A 6,311-nucleotide genomic window follows, 5' to 3' on the forward strand; every position below is an offset into this window, starting at 1 on the left:
CAGTTTATAATAACAAAACAATATTTACCACTCATAAGTCTTTGTAATGTTTGCAACAATGGGTCCTTGATTTCAGAAAGGCAAAATCAGGCTTCCACTGCAACTGTCACTGGAAGCTTTTATCAGCTATTGAGAGCTACTAATGCTAATGAGCTGGTAAAATATTCAAACTGACTTGTTTTATTAACAGGAAAAGTTCCCTAAGTAAATTATCCTTGGGCTTGGACGTAGCTGCATTAGGTTATTGCGTCCTACTGTCACTTCAGCATGTGGAGAAAAAGTTTAACAGACCTGCCATGTTCTGTTACGGTTTCTAGGCTCTGATTGGACAGTTGCTGTTTGTGGGAGGGGATTAGTGAATGACCAACAGTACAAACTGCCTGCTAATCTAGAAGGGCACCACTTACTATCATGAAACCTTTTGAGCCTATAAGGATGTTGTTTTATCTGCTATTTTAAGTTTTTCAAAAGGCATTGTTTTCTATTTACGATGTGCTGTAGGATCATTGAAAGATTAAGGATCTTACTATGGCCCCAAATTCTTGATTAATAATTAGCAAAAATAAGAGCATCATTTTACCCCATATCTTTTCTAGATCAACCTGTCTCTTACAGCATAGCCTGTGAGTCAATATCACACATCAAATACAAAAACATGATGGTCTTGACTTTAATTTTTTCTGCAACTGCATGAAAAATATACAAAAAAGGGAAATTGTATCACAATTGAAGAATGCTGTCAGCACCATGTTCTGCAGGTGTGGACTTGGCCTGCCAGCAAAGACTGTTATTTATATAAAGATATGATGACAAGACTACTCACTTCCATCTCCCTCAGAAGCACTTTGGATACGATGGCTGCCATGCACTTCCTCAATAGATGGTCTGTTTCTATTTAACCAAAAGACAAACCTTTCCTTATGTGACATTGTTTGGTATCAAGAAAATGTATATAATGTATTTTGTTTATCTGTTATGATATACAGGGCTAATGTAATAATGCACTTTGGATGTTAGCTTTGGTTTGATACTGTATTTGTATAGTGTGTGTGTGTGTGTGTGTGTGTGTGAATGTGTGTGAGAGAAAGTGTTGAGTATGTGTTTGTGCAGGTTGGCCAGTTATCAGCGTATCCTTCAGTTGACAGTAGCTTTCATGTATCTTTAAGTCGCTGTCTGATGTTCAAGTGCATTATGTTGGTTATTAAAAGCACACTGCTCTTTGACTCTAAGTCTCTGTGTGAGGCAGACAAGATCATTTGTTCGTTTTCAGAGGAAGTATGTTACCCATAAACCTGTCATCTCGTCTCATTTACACTTATGTTTTATTACCAGACAATGTACAGTACAATGAGTATACTAAACTATAATAATGCATTGCCTCCACTTGTTCTGTTCCGGGATATTATCCTACATTTAAGATTCTGAATGATCTTGTTTTGACCTCACAGCTGGTGATGTTTGTGTTTCAGGAAGCTATCGTGATTCAGATCTGGCTGTTACAGAGTTACTTTCAGTATCTGTTGGATGACAGCTTTTTGAAGGCCCAAAATTAAGTAACTACCTGGAGTAGTGGCAGGTTTTAGGATGGCTGTAATATGGGCAATATCTCCCAAACCCTTTATGTAATTAATGTGTATACAGTTTTGTTTAGTTACTTTTTCAAATAGACCAGCTGCAGTTTTGATTCCGAAGTGAACTATCCATCATCCACACTGGTATACCGGTAAAGTACATTTTCAGGACAGTAATCCTTACATTTATGAGACTTGCTCATTGCTTTTGAAATATTCATTAAAGGCATTTTTAAGAAAGAAATCAATATTTCAAGCGTTCAATCTATTCGTTCAAACGAACAAGGCCCCACAGATTCATTTTTTGCATTTGGAAGACTGCGGTCTTGTCAATCCAATAACACAGCAACCAGTGGCTACATATTGGGATGATAGTAATATGATCACTATTGCAGCAATCAAGCAACTGATAGTAGTTCTATTAACAGCACATATGTATTTAATATTAGAATGAGATCAACAAGTGGCCGGGTTAGCTCAGTTGGTAGAACAGGCGCACATATATAGGGGTTGACACATCAGGCTTGACTGCGACCTGCGGCCCTTTGCTGCATCTCATTCCTCCTCTCTCTCCCCTTTCATGTCTTCATCTGTCCTATGGAAATAAAGGCCTACAAAGCCCCCCCTACCCAAAAATAAAAATCAATTGAATGCTATCAACAAGGATGGTGAATCCCCACTGATTTATATAAATGGTTATCATGATGACATGCTTTTATTGTTTTATTGTTGTTGTTATTTTGGTTGTTTTAATCTACTGTAAGGCATCAGGATAGTGGTAATTAGTAGATAGTGGTAATAACAGAAATAATGGAGCTACGGTAGTCACATAATATGATGGCTACATCATTTTTGGGCTCTAAGAACAATTTATAGCTACACCTTCTGTAACTATCCTTTAATGGGAATACAGGAATGTCTCAAGACAAAGTCCCACTACTGTTACAGTGATGTCTGATTGTGTGTACTTCTTTATCCCACCTGTTGAGTGACGTGAGCCTATATATAAGTCTAAAACAGCTTTTTAGAAAATTAAAAAGGGCTAATTTGAAAATCAATGTAAAAGGACAAAATATGGAGATTCAAGGTATCTCCGACAGCCATGCTAAGTAAAATGTAAAATTAAGCACATTCCAAGTACTTTTGGACGATGTTCTAACGAGGTTTGGTGGAAAACAACAGAATGCAGCAGAAGGGAGCCAAAGGGAGAAGCATGTAATCACATTTTTGACGAAATGGAAATAGTCATGTCACAAATCCAAATACAACTTTCCATCCACTTGTCACTTATTTAAAGACATTTTGTCATGTTTGTTTCACATTTCGTTTTGCTCTTCATTTTTGTATTCAGAAATCATTTCATATCTGAATGTTATGTTGCATTTTCATTTAGCATAAAACTACAACTCACAATCAAAACACTATTCGAATAAAAAGTAAAACATTCAATCTTTTAGTTAATCTCATTCTTGACATGTGCAGTAAATCATATGAGATGTGAGATTATGAGACAGTCCTCATCATAATATACCAGTGATGAATTTTGCATACAACAATAATTTTGCATTTTAATTTGCAGAAATTTGTTATGTTTGCATATCCAGGTGCACATGAAATTGTGTGATGGTAAGTATCAGGTATGCAAGACAAACAGAGGAAAAACTATTTTTGTTATCATATATTATCTCTGTAGAGATGCAAGGTTTATATGTCAGTAAGAACTTTAAACATGGCTTTGAGCCCAATCATGACAGAAATATTCCACATCACTTACTATAAGCTGCAAGGACAAAGCAGCACAAAGCACAACCTGCCAAAATTATTACAAACATTAAACATTTACAACATCTTATATCACTTTTTCCTTCCGGAGTTCTTCCAGACGTTGTGTGGGTGTGTCATTTATTCAACACAGGCATATGGTTGATTTTCACTTCAGTGATGATTTTCATCAAACTATAGCCTTTCCGCACCTCTGCTTCCATTAGGGTTTTTTTTTACCACTCGGCAAAAAGAGGTGTTGTTTTGAGGTATTTATGCTGTTAAAAAAAAAAGAAAAAAAAGAAGAGTTGGCCTGTATTAGTTTGAGCTGTGCAAGTTGACACAAGTTCATATTTCCAGGAATTTGGTGCACGGTGGTGTGTAGCAGAGTCGGGCCAACAGTTGTATTTAAGACATGGAGAGGTAGGCCAAAGAAGAGAAAAAGGCCATGGGGCACTCGTCCACTTCTCGCTCTTCTGTAGCTCCTCTCCTCTCCTCCTCTTGTGTCCTTTCCTCTCGTCTCATCTCCACATTGTTTTTTCTCATCTCATCTCCTCTTGTCTCCTTCCCTCCCCTATCCTCTTCTCTCCTGGTCTCATTTCCTCTCCTCTTGTCTCATTACATTGTCATTTAGCTGACACTTTTATCCAAACCGACTTACAATTGTTATTTTTGACAGAGGTAGCACACCTCTGGAGCAACCAGGGGTTAAGTGTCTTGCTCATGGACACATTGGTTGATGTATCGCAGCGGGATTCAAACCCAGGTCTCCCACACCAAAGGCATGCTGTATGTCATATCCACTGCACCATCACCACCCATGATGTCTCCTTTCCTCTCCTCTTCTTTACGCCCTTCATATCTCTTTCGTCTCTTCACTTTTCTCAACTCTTTACTCTCCTTTTCTCTCCTGTACTTCCTTTGTCTCCTCTCCACTTTCCTCATCTCCTCTCCTCTTGGTTCCTTTCCTCTCCTCTTTTCTGCTGTCCTCTCCTTGTTTCTTGCTGGTTTGTGGGCTGTGGAGGTGTGTGTGTGTGTGAGGGGGGGGGGGGGGGGGATTGTGCCCTGTGGGAAAGGATGGAGAGTTAGTGGTTAATTTTTGATTAAGAAAGCACAGCTTTATTTGTTTGATAAGTTTTTTGGGATGTAGGATTTTCTTTTCTTGACTTGTTTTGGATTTTTGTGATTGTGATTTTTCTCAAAGAATAGTCGAATAAAGGAACTTCAAAAACCTCTCCTTGTCTCCTTTCCTGTCCTGTCCTCTCCCTCCGTCTTTTAACTGTGCAGGCATTCAGTGCTGCATGGGCAAAGCCAGAGAAAATAGACAAGTGAGGAGATAGATTTATTAGAGCATTGGTATAAATGTGGTTGCCTGTCGACATCTGTGTGCATGTGGCTGCATGTGGCTGTCAGTTTGTGTGTGTGTGTGTGTTTGTGTGTGTCTACAGTAGTGTTAGAACGGGTGTATTTTTCCATGTGTCCCTCTAAGAGGGTAAAAGCGCCTGAGGAATGCAGCATTGTCCTAACTAAAGATGAGTTTTGTCTCCACATACAATGACTGTTAAGTGCTTACACTCACACAAATGCACCCTCACACAAAGCATTGATGAAGGGTTGCCACTGTAAATGGATCTATAGTGTTACGCCGCAGACAGTCATTTCCGTAGATCAGTCAGCTAAGTAGAGTCCTCCTATTTCTGATCCCCTACAGTGGAGTAGGTGGTCTGCTGCTTTTATTTACCATGCATTTCCTTTCTGTGTGTGTGTGTGTGTGTGTGTGTCTGTGTGTGTGTGTGTGTGTGTGTGTGTGTGTTTGTGTCTGTGTGTGTGTGTGTGTGTGTGTGTGTGTGTGTGTGTGTGTGTGTGTGTGTGTGTGTGTGTGTGTGCAAGAGTTTTCACTTGCAAAAAACAAGGAGAAATGTGAAACATTGGAAGGAGAGATGAGATTAAAATGAGAAATGAGTGGGCTAGTAGAGAAATGAACGACAAGGGAGGGGAAATTATTAATGAATGGAGGAAAAGAGAAAGGAGGGAAAGACTGAGAGATAGATAAAGATGGAGAAAGAGACAGAGAGAGAACTGGAGGTAACCTGACACTATAATGCTCCTCCATTTGTGTGAACTCCTCCAATTCTCCATCAATCTAGTGAGATGTTGCTTACACAAAGGGCACATCTCGAGATCAACTCTGTGTGGGGTTTCATCTGATACCAGTGGCTGTAATTATAGGAGGGGGAGAGACACACAAAGACACACACACACACACGCACACATAAACACACGTTTAACGTGAAAGGAAGCAATCTTACCCCTTTTACAGATGAAATACGCACTAAAAGTATCATTTATCATGTTCTCAAGATAGAGCCACGCACATCCTTACATTTGCACACATCCGCATGAACATGGTGTGTTTGAAAGAGACAGTGATCTTTATGAGTTAATGCAGGCCCTGGAGGTGATGGCTCAGCTGCTGCCTAGGTTCCACAGGCCACCCAACTAGGCTGCTAGTGCTAAGAGATTAGATTAGATTAGAAGAGAGTTTATTTTATGCATTACATTGCATCTCCACCTTTTAGACACAGCTTGCCTCCAGATCCTTAAGGGACATTTACCTCAGAACAGACACATTTGGATGTGGAACTTGCCATGCACACGGTTGTTCCTTGAACATGAGTTAAGGTGAGTGTTAAGACAGATAAATTGCTCTGCAGATAAAGCTAAGCTGGTTTTATTTTAAAATGTCATCTGGCAAAGTCAGTTTCCTCCTTGAGAAACATATGGGATGAGAAAATATGAGCACTTTCCTTGAGGAACCTGTCATCATTGCAACATTCTGAAACAACACTTGCCTTGCCATGAGAAACACTCATTGGCCTACATCATTATCGTGGGTGGATAAACATTGAGATGACCTCACAATGAATCTTTTACTCATCTCTTTCACCCCCATCCCCCTAAATCTCTCTGCATTTGTCC

General features: G+C 39.5%; 1 long non-coding RNA gene across 1 annotated transcript in view; it reads right to left on the minus strand.

The window, feature by feature from the left end:
- Nucleotides 1-6,311, minus strand: part of LOC117953531 — a 96,649-nt gene that overhangs the window by 62,578 nt on the left and 27,760 nt on the right. The gene's annotated exons all lie outside the window — the stretch shown is intronic.

Source organism: Etheostoma cragini, chromosome 11, assembly GCF_013103735.1.
Source record: "Etheostoma cragini isolate CJK2018 chromosome 11, CSU_Ecrag_1.0, whole genome shotgun sequence".
NCBI classification, from domain to species: Eukaryota; Metazoa; Chordata; class Actinopteri; order Perciformes; family Percidae; genus Etheostoma; species Etheostoma cragini.